Below are 18,230 nucleotides of genomic sequence, written 5' to 3'. Positions count from 1 at the left end.
GTACTCCATTTCTCTTTCATTAAGGGGAATGTACTACGAAATCTAATTATTGCAAAACTCAAGTTTTTCACTATTTAAATTCATTTTCTTTCTCAGGTTTTCACAGCAATGGTGGGGCAGCAATTCATTTTACCCTTTCGACACTTGTAGACTGTTAGACATTTTTACGATGAGTATATTCCATTTTTAGAAAAGTATAAAATTATTTTCCAAACAATAAAAAGATATTAATAAAACAGGAGCTTAAAAGCTTGACTACTCCCACTTCCTACCAAAGCCTATGACAGCACTATAATATCCAAGATACTTAGGGGAATATAACATCTTGGTGTGGGACTAAAAAAGTGATTTTCCCTATATTTTTAAATTCTGTCTTTTTTTTTTAAGAAGGCAGTGCTGTGCTTTTGTATTTTTGAGAAGAAACATGGATTACAGAAGGGTTTTATGGGAGGTGAAAGGTGTTTGGGAATAGAGCTCAGTGACAGAGCATTAACCTAGCAAGTACTAGGCCCTTGGTTTTTATCCCAGTATCCCCCAAAAATTTAAAAAGAATTGGCTGTCTAATGTAATTAACTTTGTAAATATAATTATGGAAAACCAAGTTTTAAAACCTAAGTCACAACAGTCTAAAGAGAAGATACTTGGTAAAGGATCTGAAATGACTTTCAATTATATAGGAGTAATCTTTGTTCCCTTTAGGAAATAGCTTAGGCACCATAGATCTCTTTGTAAAGGTTCATCTCATTGAAAAATGACTGAAAATTTTGTCATTTTTATACACTATTCTTACAATTAAAAAATACTTATTTAATGCATGTCTTCCTATGACTGTTGAAGTAAACAGAGATCCTTAAAATGGACAGACAGTTCATAATCTTCTCTCTCAGTACATATCAAATCTGCGTCACCAAGAGGATAACATATTTTTATTTTACTTTTAACTTTCCTAAATTTTCCAATATTAAAAACAACTTTTCTTGCCTTTGGAAAGGCATAGCAAGTGGGAGCAAGAGATCCACTTGCTATAGTTTCAAGGTCCCAGTTTCTGACCGAGAACTCTCAGGTTCCAGCTGAGACTGTTGGCTTTGGTCCCAGGCATCAGATTGATGCCATTTCACTCCTTGGGAGAAGCAATTGTTTCAGCTTTCTCTGTGGGGATTAAATGGGATGGGCATTCTAGTTCATTTTGTAAACCCTACCACATAATTGATTGGTATCCTAGTTCACTGAGGGAGACTGGCATCTCTCCAGTCTCCCTGGTTCCTTGAGACAGTGTCCGGAGATACTTGGCAAAATTTTCTTAGACAAGTTCTGAACTGGACCAGTCTGTTCTGTAGATGTGTTTTGCCTAAAAGACCCAAGCTTTTATTTTTGGTGGACAAAATGCTATAGAAGTCAGCTGATAGGTTCTCTTTTCTCTGAGGTGGAAAAGTGATATACAATTCTCTATTTGTGAGGGTTTTTTTGTTTTGTTTTGTTTTTATTTTTGTTTTGTACTGGGGATTGAACTCAGAGGCTCTCAACCACTAAGCCACACACCCCCAGCCCTATTTTGTACTTTATTTGGAGACAGGATCTCACTGCGTTGCCTAGTGCCTTGCTTATGCTGAGGCTGGCTTTGAACTCAGTATCCTCCTGCCTCAGCCTCCTGAGCTGCTGGGATTACAGGCATGTGCCACTGTGCCCAGCTCCTGTCTGCCATGAACTTGTATATGACTTTTTTTCTTGGTATTAGTCCTTAAACAATGGAGTACAACAATCATTTACATTGCCTCAGGTATTATAAGGCTTCTAGAGATTATTTAAAATATTGAGGAGGATATGGGAAGATAGTGTGTCATTTTATATAAGGGGTGTGAACATCACAGACATTGATGTTCATAGAGTCCTAGAATCGGATATGATTTGGAGATGACTATATTGACAATCAATCTGAAGAAGAAATGGGATCCTTTGTCTTTAGATGTAGTTAGTGATTACATTTTTAGCTACTTCCTCTGACTCTGGTGTCATTGCCTGTTGTTAGAGTGATCAAGTTACATTTTTACATCTGTCCCCTCCCTTCCTTGGATTCTAAGTGTATAGTTAAAGAATTTTAAGGGATAATTTAAAAATTTAATAGATTTCTTGAAATTTTGCAGCTTTTCCTAATCAAATTTCCTCCCTACACTAGGGGAATGAAGTCAGCTGAGTTAAGTTCATTCTATTTGAACTCTAGAATATAAACGTAAGCAATTTATTTCTTTATGTGTATAAGCCCCCATTACTGCTTGTCTTTGCAGACAGATAACTACATAAAGTTTTATGCGCAGTAAGTAGAAATGATGATCCAGTAACAATTTATGGGGATATTCCTTAACCTTACGTGAAAGAAGGATTCAGTCATGACTAAGAAGCTTTTTTGGGGGGCAGGGCTGGGGTTGTGGCTCAGCAGTAAAGTGCTTACCCAGCACTTGCGAAGCACTGGGTTTGATCCTCAGCACCACATAAAAATAACTAAATAAAATAAAGGTATTGGGTTCAACTAGAACTAAAAAAAAATATATTTTAAATATATTTGGCAAAAAGGATACATACTTCAAAACTTTAGAACACTATTTGTCATGGGAGGGGAGGGTGGATGATAAGAAATTACTTGGAGTGTTACTTTGAGTATACTTTTTGGCTTAATAAGTCATAATTTTCTGCTGCCTGAATAATAGCTCTCCGGGTTTTTGGTGATCAGTGAATTTTCATATTTTGTGGGAGGCCAACCTTACGGGTGACTGAGTTACACTCCCCAGCTGGGTGCTGAGGCGCTCAGTCACAGAAATGGGTGTGTCTTGCTACAGCCCCATGGGTGAAGCTATGCTCACCTGTTCCTTTGTAATATAACCCCTTGCCCTGTTTAGGATAGAATCTTCCATGGAAGTGCCTTGTGTGTGTCCCCTCCTCTTACTGTGCCCTTGGGTGTGGCCTACCCAGGTGTCAATCAACCTGCTGACAGTGGACATCATGAAGATAGACTCAGCCCCCTGAAACCTGACCCCTTGCCTCATTTGAGTAGCTTCTCCTCAATAAAAGGGGTCAGCGGGTGTGTGTGTGTGTGTGTGTGTGTGTGTGTGTGTGTGTGTGATAGTGTGCTCTCTCTCTCGCTCTCTCTCTCTTTCTGCGGACCCTTAAGGTCAGAGGAGTCGTCACAGCAACCTCAAAGAAAGAGGTATTTGTGTCTCTTGTGTGGTTATTTCGTGCAGCCCAGTTAGCCCAGTTTAACTAGAGTGACCCCTGAGCCTTTTAGTCGCGAGAACAGAAACCCGGCAATATTTGAAAAGATGCTTCTTTCTCCTGACAAAGAGGAATCTCCATGAAGGCTAATAGAAAACGTATCTAAGTCTATGAAGTTATCAATGATGAAAAATTTCTCCATCTCCCTCTAGCTCCAAGGCCTCCAGGTGTAAGATCTGTAGGTTCTAGAGGGCTGTTTTAAAACTCAGTTGCCTCTTCACTTCAACATACACTTCTTGACCTGACTTGGATTCCTGGTTGGTGAATAAGGAGCTGGGCACTAAAAGCAAGAAAATGATGTAGGAAAGCCTGTGAAAGGATGCTGAAGGCCTGTGTGTCCAGCCTCCCAGTTCTGTGGGAGGGGCTGGCCTCTTCTGTCTGTCTCACTCTCACTGAAGTCACTATCCCACCTCACCAGTAGGAGAGCTAAGAAGGAAAATCAAGAGCACTCTGGGCCCCTTCTGCTCTGGACATACAGCTGCTCCTCGCATCCTGAGCTCCAGTGACGAGGGCAACTTTCCCCTCTCTATATCCTCTGTCAGGGTAGGTGTTACCCCAAGGACACCAGCAGATCCCCACACTGTGCCCTCAGCTCTCAGTGCCTGTGTTCTTCCTCATATATTTCAGCTACTCAGGGAAGGGAGTAGGTCTTTTATATTCACACAGATAGCACACGTGACAAATTTTATGCTCATGAGATATATGTTAGTTGACATTTTCTTGACTGACCACTTTATTAACTGTGGCAGCTAAGTAGAAAAAAATTTAGAGACCATTAAATATTAATATAGTTGGGCTTGAGAAGCAAGAGGATATGTAAGATAATATGACTCATTGGACATATGTTGGAGATATGTAAAATGTAACCAGCTTACTTTATCTATTGACTTATTTTATAGGGAACATACATATACACTAAGAAATAAGGGGGAGATGGTGAAGGTGTTGGTGGTGAAGGTGAAGGTGGAGGCGTTGGTGGTCATGGAGGTGGCATAAGTGGTGGTAGAAATAGAAGAGGTGGGGGTGTTGATTGAGGAGGTGGTGATGGTGGAGGTGGTGATGTTGATGGAGGTGGTAATGCAGGTGATAAAGGTGGTAGAGTCCTAGTGGTGGGAGTGGTGAAGGTAGAGGTGGAGGTGGAGGTGATTAGTGGAGATTAAAAGGTGGCAGAGGTGGAGGTGATGGTGGTAGAGGATAGTAGATGGTGGTGGTGGAGTAGTAGTGGTGGTGATGGTGGTGGAGGTAGAGATGGTGGGAAACAGTGCATGTGGTAGAAGTGGGGGATGGAGAAGTGGGGGAGGTGGTGTAGGTAGAGGTGGAGGTGGAGGTAGTGGAAATTGCCGCTGTCCGGCTACAGCAAAATAACCAGGGGGTGACGAGCAACTTGTGTACTTTGATACAGCAGGAGTAGGAGCCATTTATTGTAGGACAACAGAGGTATTTATACATTTTACACAGCTTATTTAAATTAGCATAAACTAGATACAGCAGTCAACCAATAAGGAATCTCCACACTTAATGGCTCGCTGGAGTTACTTCACAAACCACTCCCTCTGACATTTTGCCAGGCGCCATCCAGACTTGTTTATAGACTCTAATATTTCTCTGGCAAAATGCCAGGTGCCATCCTGACTTGTTTACAGACTCTAACAGGAAGTGGTGAATGTGGAGGTAGAGGTTGTGGATGTAGAGTTGGAGTGAGGGGGGTGAAGGTGGAGGTGGTAGAGGTAGAAGTAGAGATGCTACACGTGGAGGTAGAGGTAGGTGAGGTGAAGGTGGAGGTGCTACGAGTGGTAGACATGGAGATGGAAGAGATGGAGATGGTAGGAAAGGTGGTGACTGAGGAGGCAGAGGTGTCAATTTTAGAAGTGGAAGTGGAGGTGGAAAAGTGATGGTAGGGATGGAGGTGGAGGATGTGGAGTTGGAAGTGGAGGTAATGGATGTGGGTTTGGGGATGGAGGTAATAGATGCATCTACACTCCTCTCTGCATGGATTTCATTGGAAGGTTTGTAACAGTGGGTACAGCAGTTCCAGGCCTCACATAAACACAGATAAGTAGAGAAGAACCAGTGTCTCTTTCTGTGGCTGTCTCTCATAGCATGGGAAGCCTCCTCAAACTCTTTCTTACTTACCATTTCTTATGATTGGGCCAGTCTGTGGCCTGGTGAATGCAAAGACTACACTGATTTGCTTAACTGGGTCCTTTGAACAAAGTCTGAGGATTCGTAAATTATAGCTCTAAGACTATCAAAAGTACGGTCAAAGAAGACTTTGGTGGGAGCAAATAAATACTTTTTAGGTATCATTACTTCTGGCTGATGGAATGAGAGTAAATTAAAGTATAGGAATGGGAGTTTTTCTTATCTAGCAAGGAGGATGAGGTAGCAGTCCAGCTCTGGTGCAGCTGCCGTGGCATTTCTTAGAGACCCAGCTTTCTCCACCCTTCCTTCTCATGCTGTTAGCCTCAGTCCTCATTTCTTTCATCCCAAGATAGCATCTTGTATTTTTAGCAAGATTAAGGGGGTCAAGGGGCACAAGACACTTTCTCCTAGTTCACTAGCTCTGTCCTTTTAGTTTAGAGAAGATGCCCTCCCCAGGGATATCTTCCTATATCTCCTTGGCAAGAACATGACATGTTGTCATGTCAAGCAAGTATTAAAAAATTGGGAGTTTTGGTAGCACAGGCTCCTAAGGATAAAAATCAGATTCTGTTAGTAAGGAAAGAAGAAATGGATACTTTGTAGGTAACTTGTGGGATATACTCTACTTATGTACCCCAGTGGTCAGGAATTCATACCTGTACTGGCCAGGAAATGCTACAGTAAAAGCCATATCATAAGTAGGTTAAAATATAGTTGTTTATGAAACAGATGTATTTCTGAGGCCCCTGCACTTTGAAATTTATACAATTGTGAGATGGATTTTCCCCTGAGGCTTACAGAGTTTGGGGGCTTCTTTCGTTCTCCATATGAACTGTCTTTCCATGCTTAGCAGTACAGACTCAAGTTGTAGTATGCTCCACCTGCCAGTTTGAAATTATGTAATTCTTGGACTGGGGATATAGCTCAGTTGATAGGGTGCCTGCCTCACATTCAATAGTCCATAGGTTCAATCCCCAGTACCAAAAAGAAAAAAAAAGAAAAAGAAAGAAAAAGAAAAGAAATTATGAAATTCTTGATATTTATTCATATTTTGGGGGGAGGTGAGGTGCAGGTACCACAGATTGAACCCAGGAGTAGTTAACTACTGAGCTATGTCCCCAGCCCTTTTTATTTTTTATTTAGAGACAGGGTCTCTGCCGCAGTCTGGCTGGGCACAAATCACGAGACACTCACAGCTTTGTAGATTCAAACAGCAATTCTTTATTCCCGATCTGTCACCGGCACTCTACAAACACGTTCTGGGGAAATCCACGTTCTCCGCCCAAATCCACCTCCACTGGGCTTTTGTCTCCCAAATATATTCTGAATCCTGTGAGAACTCAAGGGGAACTCAGGCAGCAGGATATGCCCTATTCTAAACCAGGAACGCCCTAAACTCAGATTATCCTAAACCGGGAACACCCTAAACACGGATCTGCCCTGGTCCTTGAGCAAGGTCACCTTCCACTAAGCAACATGGGGGTACGCTGGCAAGGAAATTGTCATACCTACTTGGCTAATGGCTCCCAGCAGGTCTCACTAAGTTGCTTAGGGCCTCACTAAGTTGCTAAGGCTGGCTTTGAACTTGCAATCCTCCTGCCTAAGCCTCTGGAGCTGCTGGGATTACAGATAGGTGCCACAAATCCTGGTTTGATGCTTGCTCTTAATCTGGGGCATTTGCATAGTTTCAGGTTTGTTTGTAAAGCGAAGCTTTGTTACTATCCTTTAAAAAAAATTTTACTTTTTGGTGTAGATGGACACAATCCTAACCCTTTATTTTTATGTGGTGCTGAGCATCGAACCCAGGTCCCGCCTGTGCTAGGCGAACGCTCTGCCGCTCTACTGCTGAGCCACAATCCCAGCCCTGTTACTATTTTTTATTGCATTATTTAGATGTACACAACTAAAATTTGCATAAACTGAATTGTGTTCAGATAAAAAAGGCAGCAATGTGTAATACATTTTAGGGGGGAAATGCAGCCAGATTTAAAATGCAAAAAAAAGGTTTTCATACCTGAAATTGTGTTTTCAGTTAACTCTATGAAAACTTGTGTTCCATAATTTTTCCCTCGTTCCAGGAAATCTATGCAAGATCTCTTACGGTATAATTTATATGTATATATTTCCTCCCCAATTTCAAGCACAGATTATGTCACAAAACTACGTTTTTTTTTTTTTTTTTTTTTTTTGTATAATACATGGCATAATGTTAAGGGCTTTGTAGAGCTCACTCAGTATTTTTTGAATGAGTGAAGAGACGTGATTAAGTGAATAAATGGCCTTGCTAGTGGCTAGACTGTGCAGGATGCTGAAAATGGAAACGACAATGAGTTTCTCCCTGTCCTTCATGTCCTTGACAGTTTTAAAGAATCTTCAACTTAGTTCCATCCAAGTGTTTCTTCATGACCAGATTCAGGTCATACATTATTGGCAGAAATACCACTGAAAACTGAAATGATGCTGTGCTCTGAGTGCCTCACCGCGAGCACAGAGGGAAGCCATCCCACCATTGTGACGTTCGCCTTGCTATCCTAGTCATGTTGTGTCTGCCAGACTTCGACATGTTTAATTCACCATTTTTCCACTTGATAATTGATGAATTTTTGTGAGGAGATATTCCAAGATCACACCAGTATTTCTCATTAAGTTTTTAGCCACTTAGCCCTAGACTCCAATGAGGACTCCAAGGTCAAAATTGTGTTTTCTAATAATTTCTGATTCTTTTTCTTTTTTCTTTTTTTGTTTTGCTTGCACAATATTTTCTTTAACTTCCTAGCTTACATGGTAGCAACTTTAATTTTGTTTAGTTTTTTGTTTTTAATGTATAGGGAAAAAATTAAAAAAAAAATAAAAACAGCCCAAACTCTGACTTGCACAGTAGTCACAGGATTTTCCATAATTGTAGAATAACTCGAGAAGGGTTAACTAAATTCATGAATTGGGCTGTAAATTCATATTATAAAGCTATATCACTTATCTCGTATGTCAAGGGAGAATGCCTGTGTAATCTTGCTCACTTGCGTGCACTGTCTGTCTCTGTCTCTGTCTCTCTCTCATGTAAAATCCCCAACTGCTGTCTTCTGCAGTTTAGACAAGATCCTGGTGGGCTAGTGGTCTTGATTTCACTGGTGTCTTAGCAGTGATCTTACTTGTTAGGACTTATTCTGCTGGCTGTCTTCTCCATGAGAAAGTTAGCTCTACCAGGACAAGGACCAGGACAGTCTTGTTTTTTTTTACATCCTTAGTATGTAGCATAGCATTATATCCATATGGCTGTTAAGAATTGTTGATTAGCCAACAGAGTGTTCTTTTTTGTACACACAAAGTACAAAAATGTGTGTGTGGTGCTGGGGATTGAACCCAGGGCCTTGTGTATGTGAGGCAGGTACTCTATCCTAGCCCCATAGTATTCACTTTTTTAAAAAGAAAAGCAAAGCAACTTGTAAGGAGAGTCTCACAAGTGATCATAAATAGGTCCTCTCCCTAGAGGTCCCTGGTCCCATGGACTTGCCCTCCCTAGTCCCAATTCACCAAGTGAGAGTCCAGTGTACCTTGCTGGTCCTGCATCTGCAAACTGGATGTGACACCAGAGCCTGCCTTGGTCTGCTCTTAACCCTCTGGAGGGCAGGGGGTGTGCATTGCTGGAGAGGAGAGGAATCTACTGGGATTATTGCCCTCATTAATTTTCCAAAGTGAGAGGAGTCAGAGAGATTTAAAGCTTTTCTGCAGAACAAGAAATCCAGCTATTTATATAACTAGGAATTCCAGAGGCTGGCCTGAATGCAGTCTGCCAGTTGACAATCAATTAGTAGGAGATTTTTGCCTTAATGGTTACCTTCTTCATTAAACTGTGAATGTCCAGATATTTCTAAGGGACTCTTATAGACAGGCAGTCTTGCAAGGACTCTTGGTTTTTTTGAAATGGTCCTAAGTACAGTGGCTACAAGTTCTCCATTCTTATGAATAGTGCCAGACTCATATTTGTCTAACAGCCTTCCTGGATTGATTTTGCATCTTAGAATTTTGTTTCCATCTTGAACCTGTGCCAGCATTTCTTATCTCTTTAAAGTTTATTTTCACTAGCAACTGCTAGTTTGGGAGTTGTTGGCTCTGATTTTAGGCAGGATTTTATTCATTTTTAGGCAAGATTTTCTGAATAGAAAATACAGGTCTTTTTAGAAATTTAGATCTTAATGAAATGAATAGAGAAATTATTATTTCAAAGAAGAGAATGAGGCCTTTAGCATTCTGCCTTAACTTGTGATTCATAAAGTCTCTCATGAAAGCAGTTCCTGAATGCTATAGTTTCAATCTTGAATGTCCCCAAAGGCCCACATGTGGCACTGGTGAGAAGTGGTGAAAGGATTAGGAGGTGGGAGTAAGGTTGGTCACTGGGGTGTGTACTTGAAGGGAATATTGAGTGAGGCCCCAGCACCTTCCTCTCTCCCTTTTTACTTCCCAGCTCTGTGAGGTGAGCAGCCTCCTTTACTACATGTTTTGGCCATAATGCATTGGGCCACCGGAGGCCAAGCAACTGTGCAATGAAATCTTTGAAACTGTGAGTCCAAACTACCCCTGCCCCCAACCCCCCATACTGGGGTTTGAATCCAGGGGCACTTTACCAAATCCCTAGCCCTTTTCAATTTTTAATTTTGAGACAAGGTCTTCTAAACTGTTGATGCTGACCTTGAACTTGCAGTCCTCCTGCTTTAGCTGGTCACTGGGATTACAGGCATGTGCCACTGTGCCTGGCTAAACCTTTATCTTTTTAAGTTGATTATCTCAGGTATTTTATCACAGTGACAGAAATCTGATTAACACTGGATTTTGCCAGAATCTCTCCCTTTCTAAGGCTTAGATTTGGTTCTTGTTGACTGGGCTGGAGACCAACAGCCACCTTTCCTCTCCCATTTCCCCATTTGACTGCCTTCCTCACAGACTCTACATGCAGATCAAGACACCTCCCTCACAACCAGAATATGTCCAAGCTTCATTTTAGGTTCACCTAGGACTCCCCTCCCATTGTCTCTCTGTCTTTTTCTCTCTCTCACACACACACACATACACCACTACCACCTCCACCATCATCAACCTGTCAACCTTTAACATGGTTGAAATTGAGTAGAGCAGGCATAGGTGTAAATGAACATTGCTCATGTACTACAGTGGAGGCAACACAGGATACCTCCGAGGATAACAGAGTGCTCAAATCTGCTCAGGACAGGAAGCACCACAGAGGAGATAGTCCTTAAACTGGATCCAGAAGAGCACATAAAACTTTGTTGTGACAGAAATGGGGAGTTGGTCATGGGGTTGGAGGGAGCAGAGGAGGGGAAATGGAGCTGGAGCCGAGAATTCCCTGCCCTTGGTTATGAACCACAGAGCTCTGCAGAGATGCCCCAGGTGAGAGTGGGTAATGTGGAGGGCGAGGAACGGGGCCTCACGCCTCATCCTCCCCTCCAGCCAGAGTAGCTCTGCTTTTTCTGTTTTTACAGAAGGGCGAGGTGGGGAGAAGGATTCTGTTGCCAGTTTTGTTTTGTGAACATGGATTGCTAAAAAAATGCAGAGCCAGAAAACATCACCAGAGCAGGGGCAGTCAGGCGTGGAGAAATCAGGAGAGAAATTCATGCATAGATGTTGAAGAAGCCGAGAAGGGGAGTTTCCAGGAGGGAACAAGTGATCAGAGACTGTAGCCTCAAATATTTGGGAGAGGGCAAAGGCAACGTGGACCTGCCAGTGGTCAGAGGAGGTCATTCCTCTCTTTTTTTTTTTTCTTCTCGACAGGAGAGATAACGTCATTTTTCTCCTAGCCACAGAATTGAAAGAGCCATTGCTGCTTCAAACTCTGCAGAGATGATGTCATATAATTCTTAGTTTTCTTACATTTCTGATGTTGCAGCTGTCCTCCCCTCAGTCTGTGAAAGGAGTGCCCCTCTGTGTGCTGTGCTTAGGGTTGTTGGTAGTGCATGTGGTGCAGGTTGGGGACATTTGGAGGAGATTAGTGACACTGACTGAGGGCAGTGGGGCATCGGGCAGACTGAAGAAGGTTGAAAAATTCATATACATATAATTTCAAGTACATGTAGAAAATAGGTTGTAGTTGTCTTTGAAACATATCATTCTATTTCCGCTAATGCAAATGAAAACAGTTAACTCACCTGATTATTACGTGACTTCTGAGCATTAGAATGAAAAATGGAAGTTTCAAATACGTTGTTTTCTATCTGGTGGGGAGGAGCAAAGCCCACATTCATGGACAGCCCTGGTTCTTTGTGTTGGCTCAAAACAGGCCAGAGAAGACACACTGGGAAGGAAGGAGTCATTTTCTTTCCTGTGGCCAGAGGGGAAATGAAATGTTAGAGTTAAGTTTTCTTCAGTAATGACTCCATAGGTGCTAGGAAGGCTCATTCCCCAGAGACTCACTTGCAAACTGCCATAAGACCCACCCAGTCTTCCCCAGAATATCTTTGGGGCAGCGTGTTTGTTCTGGAAGCCCCTCTCTGAAAGCTACTAATGGACTTGGGCCAAACTCAGTTTCCAAAGGTTGTTATTCAAATGCTTGGGGTCTTCATCCTTTCAGGCTGCTAATACAAAATGCCATAAATTGAGTGGCTTATAACCAAGATGTTTATTTCTCACAGTTTTGGAAGCCAAAATCAAGGCACTGGCAGAGTTGGTGTCTGGTTGGGGGCTCATTTCTCACAGACATCTCACTGTATCCTCCGTGGATGGGGCAGATAAGCCCCCGTGAACCTCTTCTGTAAGAGCACCAGTCTCATTTGTGAGATCTCTACTCTTGCGACCAATTGCCTCATGAAGGCCGCACCTCCTAATATCATCACCTTGGGGATTAAGTTGCCACACATGAATGTGAGGAGAACACAGACCATAGCTCATGGATAGCTGGGATGGCATTTTTCATGTTTTCTCTTGTGATTCACCAGCATTGCAGCCAGCCATCATCCACAGAGAGCTGAGAGCCTACCCTGAGGGGTGGGGGACAGAGTATAGGTTTGGGACATGGCTGTTGGTGAGTAGAATTCAGTGCCTATAGACTCTGGATTGGAAACTATGAATGTGAAACAGAGAGGATTGAAACATTCCAAGAGAGACCCTGGGCAACTGCAGGAGGGAGAGGTGGTCCAGGAAGGACCTCAGAGTAGGAAGCTGACAGAGATAGTACCAAAAGCCCAGAGTGCCCAGATGCCTCTTATGCCCTCAAGTACCTCAGAAAGTTAGCCGTGACCTTTAATATGAACTACAAGGTCACAAAATATTTGTGAACAGGAAAGATGTCACTTAAATGGGGCCTCAGAATCATCTCAGACCTTGAATGCCCCTGCTTCCTGCAGCCATGCGGAGACCTTATGTGAGGCCTGGTGCAGACACCAGCTGTTTAACCATACCCTCCAGTTGTGTGTCCCTTTAGTCCCAGCCACTAAGTCTGGGATAGGTGTGTTTCCGCGGAGGAGACTTTATTCTGAATCTCTCAGCAGCCAGAGGTGAGCGCTGCACATAATTTTGGTCCCAGGGCAGGCTGATCGGCTGCACAAGCAGCGCAGCCGGCCACAGGGGGGGCAGGGCTTTCTAGCAGGTGCCACTTGGCTGCCTTCTCCAGACCATTCAGTTACTTCCCACTCGTCAAAACTCTACTGAAGTTCATGATGGATGAACTTTAATGTGAAAATGAAAGCGGAAAAAACTTTTCCAATTTGAAGTTATTTTGGTTGTTTGAATTGCTGGAAGCTGTTATTTAGCTGTGTAGGGCTGAGTGGGAATTTGACGTACCCTGTGCTTGTTTGAAGGTGATTTACATGCACAGGACTTCCATAATTGGAGGACTGTAGTGGAAGGGCTGAAGTGGCTCTGTTATATTTTGGGGAGTGGAAATGAAAGTGCAGCCACCCTTCTTTGAAGTCTTTAGTGCTTTCAGAAAGAAGTCAAGCTTTTTTCTTGTTGATTTTTTTCAGTTGGTCAAAGTTCATTATTTAAAACTAGTGATGTACCTGTACTGCAAACATGATTTTCGATCTTTTTAAAATCACATTTGATATTCATTTTCATGTTTTGATATAACATGAGCCATCATATTTATTGATTTTGTTTCTTCATTCTCTGTTGCATATTAAATTTTGACTTATTGCAATTAGAGAATGAAAATCACAAACTAGCTTTTAAAATTTTTCACTATTTTTCCTTTTGCTCCAACTGTAGACTTTGAGTTATTTCCTTTTATCTTGGTGACTTGTAATCACTGGCTTTCCACACCATTTCGGCATGAAAATTCATTTTGAAAATTATATAATTCAGTATATTCTTGTTGCTGCTGTTTACTTTTTTTTATTTTTTAAATTTTTTTTATTGGTTGTTCGAAATATTACAAAGCTCTTGACATCTCATAAGAGCCTCTTTTAACCTATTTGAGGAGGACTGGAAATGTTGGGAATTTGTAGTCATTTGAATGACAATGTGTAGCTCAGCAGGCGTTAGAGTTTTTAGAAATTCCTCATTGGTCATGATTAATTTAGTGCTATGCAGAGCCCCTTCTAACTCCACTACCACCTCAGGGAAATGCAAGAGTTTTTTTTTTTTTTTTTTTTTGAAACGCCTGACAATAATTACAGAAAGATAGAGGCTTAGAGAATCTTTATGGATCACTGGACCAGAAGAGGGAGAAGGAAAATGGATGGAAGGATCTGGTGCTGCTGGCTGAACTTGAAAAATGTTGAAAAGGTAAATGTAAAGAATTTTAAGTTTGGAGTTTAAGAAGAAATTTGAGAATAAGGAAATTTTGAGGCACAAAAAAAGAGATGATTTGTGGTGGCAGTTTGAACTAATTAGACGTAAATTCAAAATGTTAAATGACCTAGGAGATCTACAGTGTTACTGGAGGATGTGAAAACAAAGAGAGAAGGGTTCATTAGAGCAAGGAGCAGAAACATCTGTGGAATGTGGAATACTGTGAGTGTAGGCATTTCTTTGTGACTTCACTCCTGACAGTCATTCTCCAAATAGTTCCAAGAGAGTACAAAAACAAAACAAAACAAAAAAACCTCAGTTTCCCTCTGATATTGCTTTGCTATTACCTCAGAGACTTCCACACTTAACTTACTAATTTACTTAACATTACAGGAAATTAACAGCTATTTTGGAAACTAAAGTTGTTTTAACATTTTGAAATCTACATTCAGTAAGAATCTTTGCAAGCTTTACTTTCTCAAGTCACATCAACTCTTCATACATGGCTTTATAACAAAATTCATAGTTAGCTTTTGCCTCTAATGTATGTTTGTATTTGAAGTCAAAAGCCATTTTAGAAATTCCACATAGTGCAATTGTAAGCTTTAGTTGTGAATATGCTTAGAAGGTAATTGTTTTTATTACTTATAAATTTTAGGTTCCCTTTTAAGCAATAGTTATGGAGATCAGTAAGCATTCTTGTTTCTCCAGTTTGTTGGGTTCATGACACAAGGATGTCTGTGCCTGATTGACTTGGCGTCACTCAAGGTGGGGCTGAGTTTTGATAGGCCCAAAGAGAAGTGTGAGGTTTGGATGTGGAAAGGTTGGGGAAGATCACAGGGACAGGTCAGCCCAACTTCTCTGTTCCAGGGAAGCAACCTCAATATAACTTACATAAAGTGCTATGAGTCACTGTATTCCTGATTTAGTCACAGACATGTAGGAAGATCTGGGTTGGGTTCTTTCACCTTGAATTGGTTTTGCTTTTAATTCTGTATCTTAAACTAGCAATTATGCTGTTGACTATGTAGCACAGAAACATTCATTGCATATAACACTTAGCAGTATTTATTGACTGTCTACTGTGGATGCACACTGACATCCGAAATTCAAAATTAAAATAAATTAATATTTTGCTGCTTTTAAGGAAACAGGAACTTGTCAGTGGTTAACCAATTAAAATTCTTTCCTTTACCATCAATTCTTATAAAATCGTTGATGTATTAGTCTTGGTTCTCATGCCATGGGTAACTGAAGCAAAGACATAGATTTTTTTTTTTCCTGTCCTAGTAAGGTTGATGTGGATACTTCTTGGTTTAAGTTGCTTTTTGACATATCTGGGTACTGAATTCTGAGTTTACTTACCCTGAGGGTCCTCCTGACCTCATCAACTTGAAGTATCTCTTTTGTGGGCTTAGGATGTGGATCAGTGATAGAGTGCCTACCTAGCCTGTGCAAGACCCTGGGTTCCATCTCCAATGCCACAAGAAAGAAAAAAGTCAAAGAAAGAAAAGAATCTCTTTTGTCATACTGGCTCTTTTCTCCTGACAAGTCTTATTCTCCTTTCACAAGTTCCTCCTCCCTTTCTGCTGTCAGGGCTTTGAGTCTATTTTATTTTCTCTAGTATCTCCAGTCTTCCAATATTTGGGACTTTTCTCCTGAATCTCTCTTATCTTGATGAAAACTTCCTATTGATTTGTCACTTTTTTTTTTCTTGCCGGATTTGTTGACTGCATGATCTACACCCAGGCATCTCTACCTCCCTTATCTGTTTTCTTTGCATTCCTGTAATCTGACATTTTCAGCACAGCCCTCTTGACTGCTAAATGTGCTGGCCTTTTCTTAGCACTCATTCTGTGCAGGATGTGGCAGTTGATTAATACCCTCTTCTTGAAATTTTTCCACAGTAGCCCAGTTCTCCTCCCACCTTCTCTTTTTTTCGAGTTCTTTCCTCCAACATCTTAACATGATCCTTATCCCAACTTTTAATTCTCACTCTTAATGTTCCTTCCACAGTCTCTTCCTGCACTAGCAATTCCCAATTCAACAAATGTGACCTCCGCAGACAACATTCCCAGACTTAACCTCTTTCTTAAGCATTAGTTTGCATCTTCTACTGATTGATGGATACTGCTGCTGGATGGAGCCACCTTTGCCTCAGACTCAATGTGTCATGCATAGAAGTGAATGTGTTCATTAATGGAAAGAAGGTGTTGAAAAAAATTCTGCAATATTAATAAGAATTATGTGGGCATATGAGGCATTATTAATGATTCTTATGTTTTATGTTTATTTTCCATCTTAGTGTTTTAATTTTTGAATATTCAAATATATATCTTACTATCTTTACAACATTTGTACAGTTATCATATTTTCATAATTATAAAAGTTATTAAGTATTAATTTTAAATTGTTTTTGATAGTTTTTATTCCAATCAGTTGTAGCCTTCTGCATTGGCATGACAATAAGGTAGAGAATACTCTCCGAGAGGCTAGATGTTCATTTTTCAAAATGGAAGCAAAATTGAAGATCTTCACACTTTTAACAACAGTGAAGTTATTGAAAGACAAGATTGATCATTGATTTTTGGGAGTACTTTGTTTTTGTTATTAGTCATTTGATGGCAATATGCATTGCAAATGTGTTCTTGTTTGTGGCTTATCTTTCACTTTCTGGTTGTTGCTCTTAACTTTAATGTAGTCATATTATCAGTCTTGTCTGATTTTTGCTCTCTCTCTCTCTCTCTCTCTTTTTTTTTTTTTTTGCAGTGCAGAGATTTAAACCCAGGGCCTCTTGCATGATAAACAAGTACTGTACCACTGAGCTATGAGTTTTGCTCTTTTAATATCTTTTTAAAAATGCTTTTTTTCTCTGGGTAATAAAGATGTTCATAATAAAGATGTTCATGTTCACACACACACACACACACATACATACATATTTTTAGATTTGAAGTGTTGGTTTTCCCATGTAGGTCTTTAATTTTAAAATCGAGTTTCTGAGTGTGGTGAGAAAGAGATTGGTTATTTTCAACATGGATTACCAACTATTTTGGCACTATATATTGAGTGTTTAATCTTTTCTATACTAATATATATATAATATCTTATCTATTGAATATCAGGTTTCCAAATGCATGTGGGTCTGTTTCTCTTTCCCACTGGTCTGTTTGGTAGAAACCACACTGTCTTAGTTACTATAGTTTAATAGCAAATCCTGAAAACTGGTAGGGCAAGTGCCTTCCCACATTACCTTGGGTGTTCTTTAATGTTGTGTCAGTTGGTTGGCCCATTGATTTTCCTGGCAGATTTTACACACATCCACAACCTTAACATGGACCTTGGAATTACAATGAATATGTTTAATTAGAAGGGGGAGAATTAGTATCTTATAATTTGAACTCTTGTTTATATGCAAACAGAGCACATTACCATTCTTCTAAAATTACTTTCAATAATGTTTTATCTTACATGACTAATTAGATTTGTTGGGTAGTTTTTGGTTATTTTCAATGGCTCATATTTGTATTTTCATTTTTTAACTGTGTTAGATGGATAGATGTGTCATTGACTATTCTATTTTTATGTTATAACCAGCAGCCTTTCATTTTAATATCAATAATTTATAGATTTCTATGGTTATTCCAAGCACTTTCCTGTTCTCTGCATGTATGATAGGTCCATGTCTCCTTTTCTAGTTCTTATGTCCATCCTCTGTCTCATTTCCATGTTGATGCTCTGTACAGTGATGGGTACAGGCAGTGAGTGGGCACCCTTATCTTAGATCAGATTATAAAAGGACAATTTTCTTGTCATCATTAAGTATGATAGTTGCTTTATGTTTTTGTAGATAGCCTTTATTAAACTTCTGATCTAAGTTGCTAAGAGTTTGTATCATGAGTAAGCCTTGAATTTTAAATTGTGTTATTTCTACTTATTGAGATGATAATGCATTCTCTCTCCTTTAATCTGTCAGTTTCCTGAATGACAATTATCTTGATAGATTTCTCTAGCATGATACTGTTTTTATGTTACTTGGATAAGTTGAACTTGACAGTGTTACTATTTAAGACTTTGCAAAATTG

At 40.4% G+C, this 18,230-nt stretch overlaps 1 pseudogene across 1 annotated transcript in view; it reads left to right on the top strand.

Moving 5' to 3' along the window:
* The first annotated feature begins 5,164 nt into the window (after nt 1–5,164).
* LOC143389385 (threonine--tRNA ligase 2, cytoplasmic-like) overlaps nt 5,165–18,230 on the top strand; it is a 105,423-nt pseudogene continuing 92,357 nt past the window's right edge. Inside the window, exon 1 of the transcript XR_013155219.1 lies at nt 5,165–5,197. The product of XR_013155219.1 is annotated as a threonine--tRNA ligase 2, cytoplasmic-like (transcript). The remainder of the gene's footprint in view (nt 5,198–18,230) is intronic.

The sequence above is a fragment of the Callospermophilus lateralis genome, unplaced genomic scaffold (genome assembly GCF_048772815.1).
Source record: "Callospermophilus lateralis isolate mCalLat2 unplaced genomic scaffold, mCalLat2.hap1 Scaffold_83, whole genome shotgun sequence".
Lineage (NCBI taxonomy): Eukaryota > Metazoa > Chordata > Mammalia > Rodentia > Sciuridae > Callospermophilus > Callospermophilus lateralis.
The sequence above is the reverse complement of the archived record's forward strand: the minus strand, read 5'-3'. Positions and strand labels throughout refer to the sequence as shown.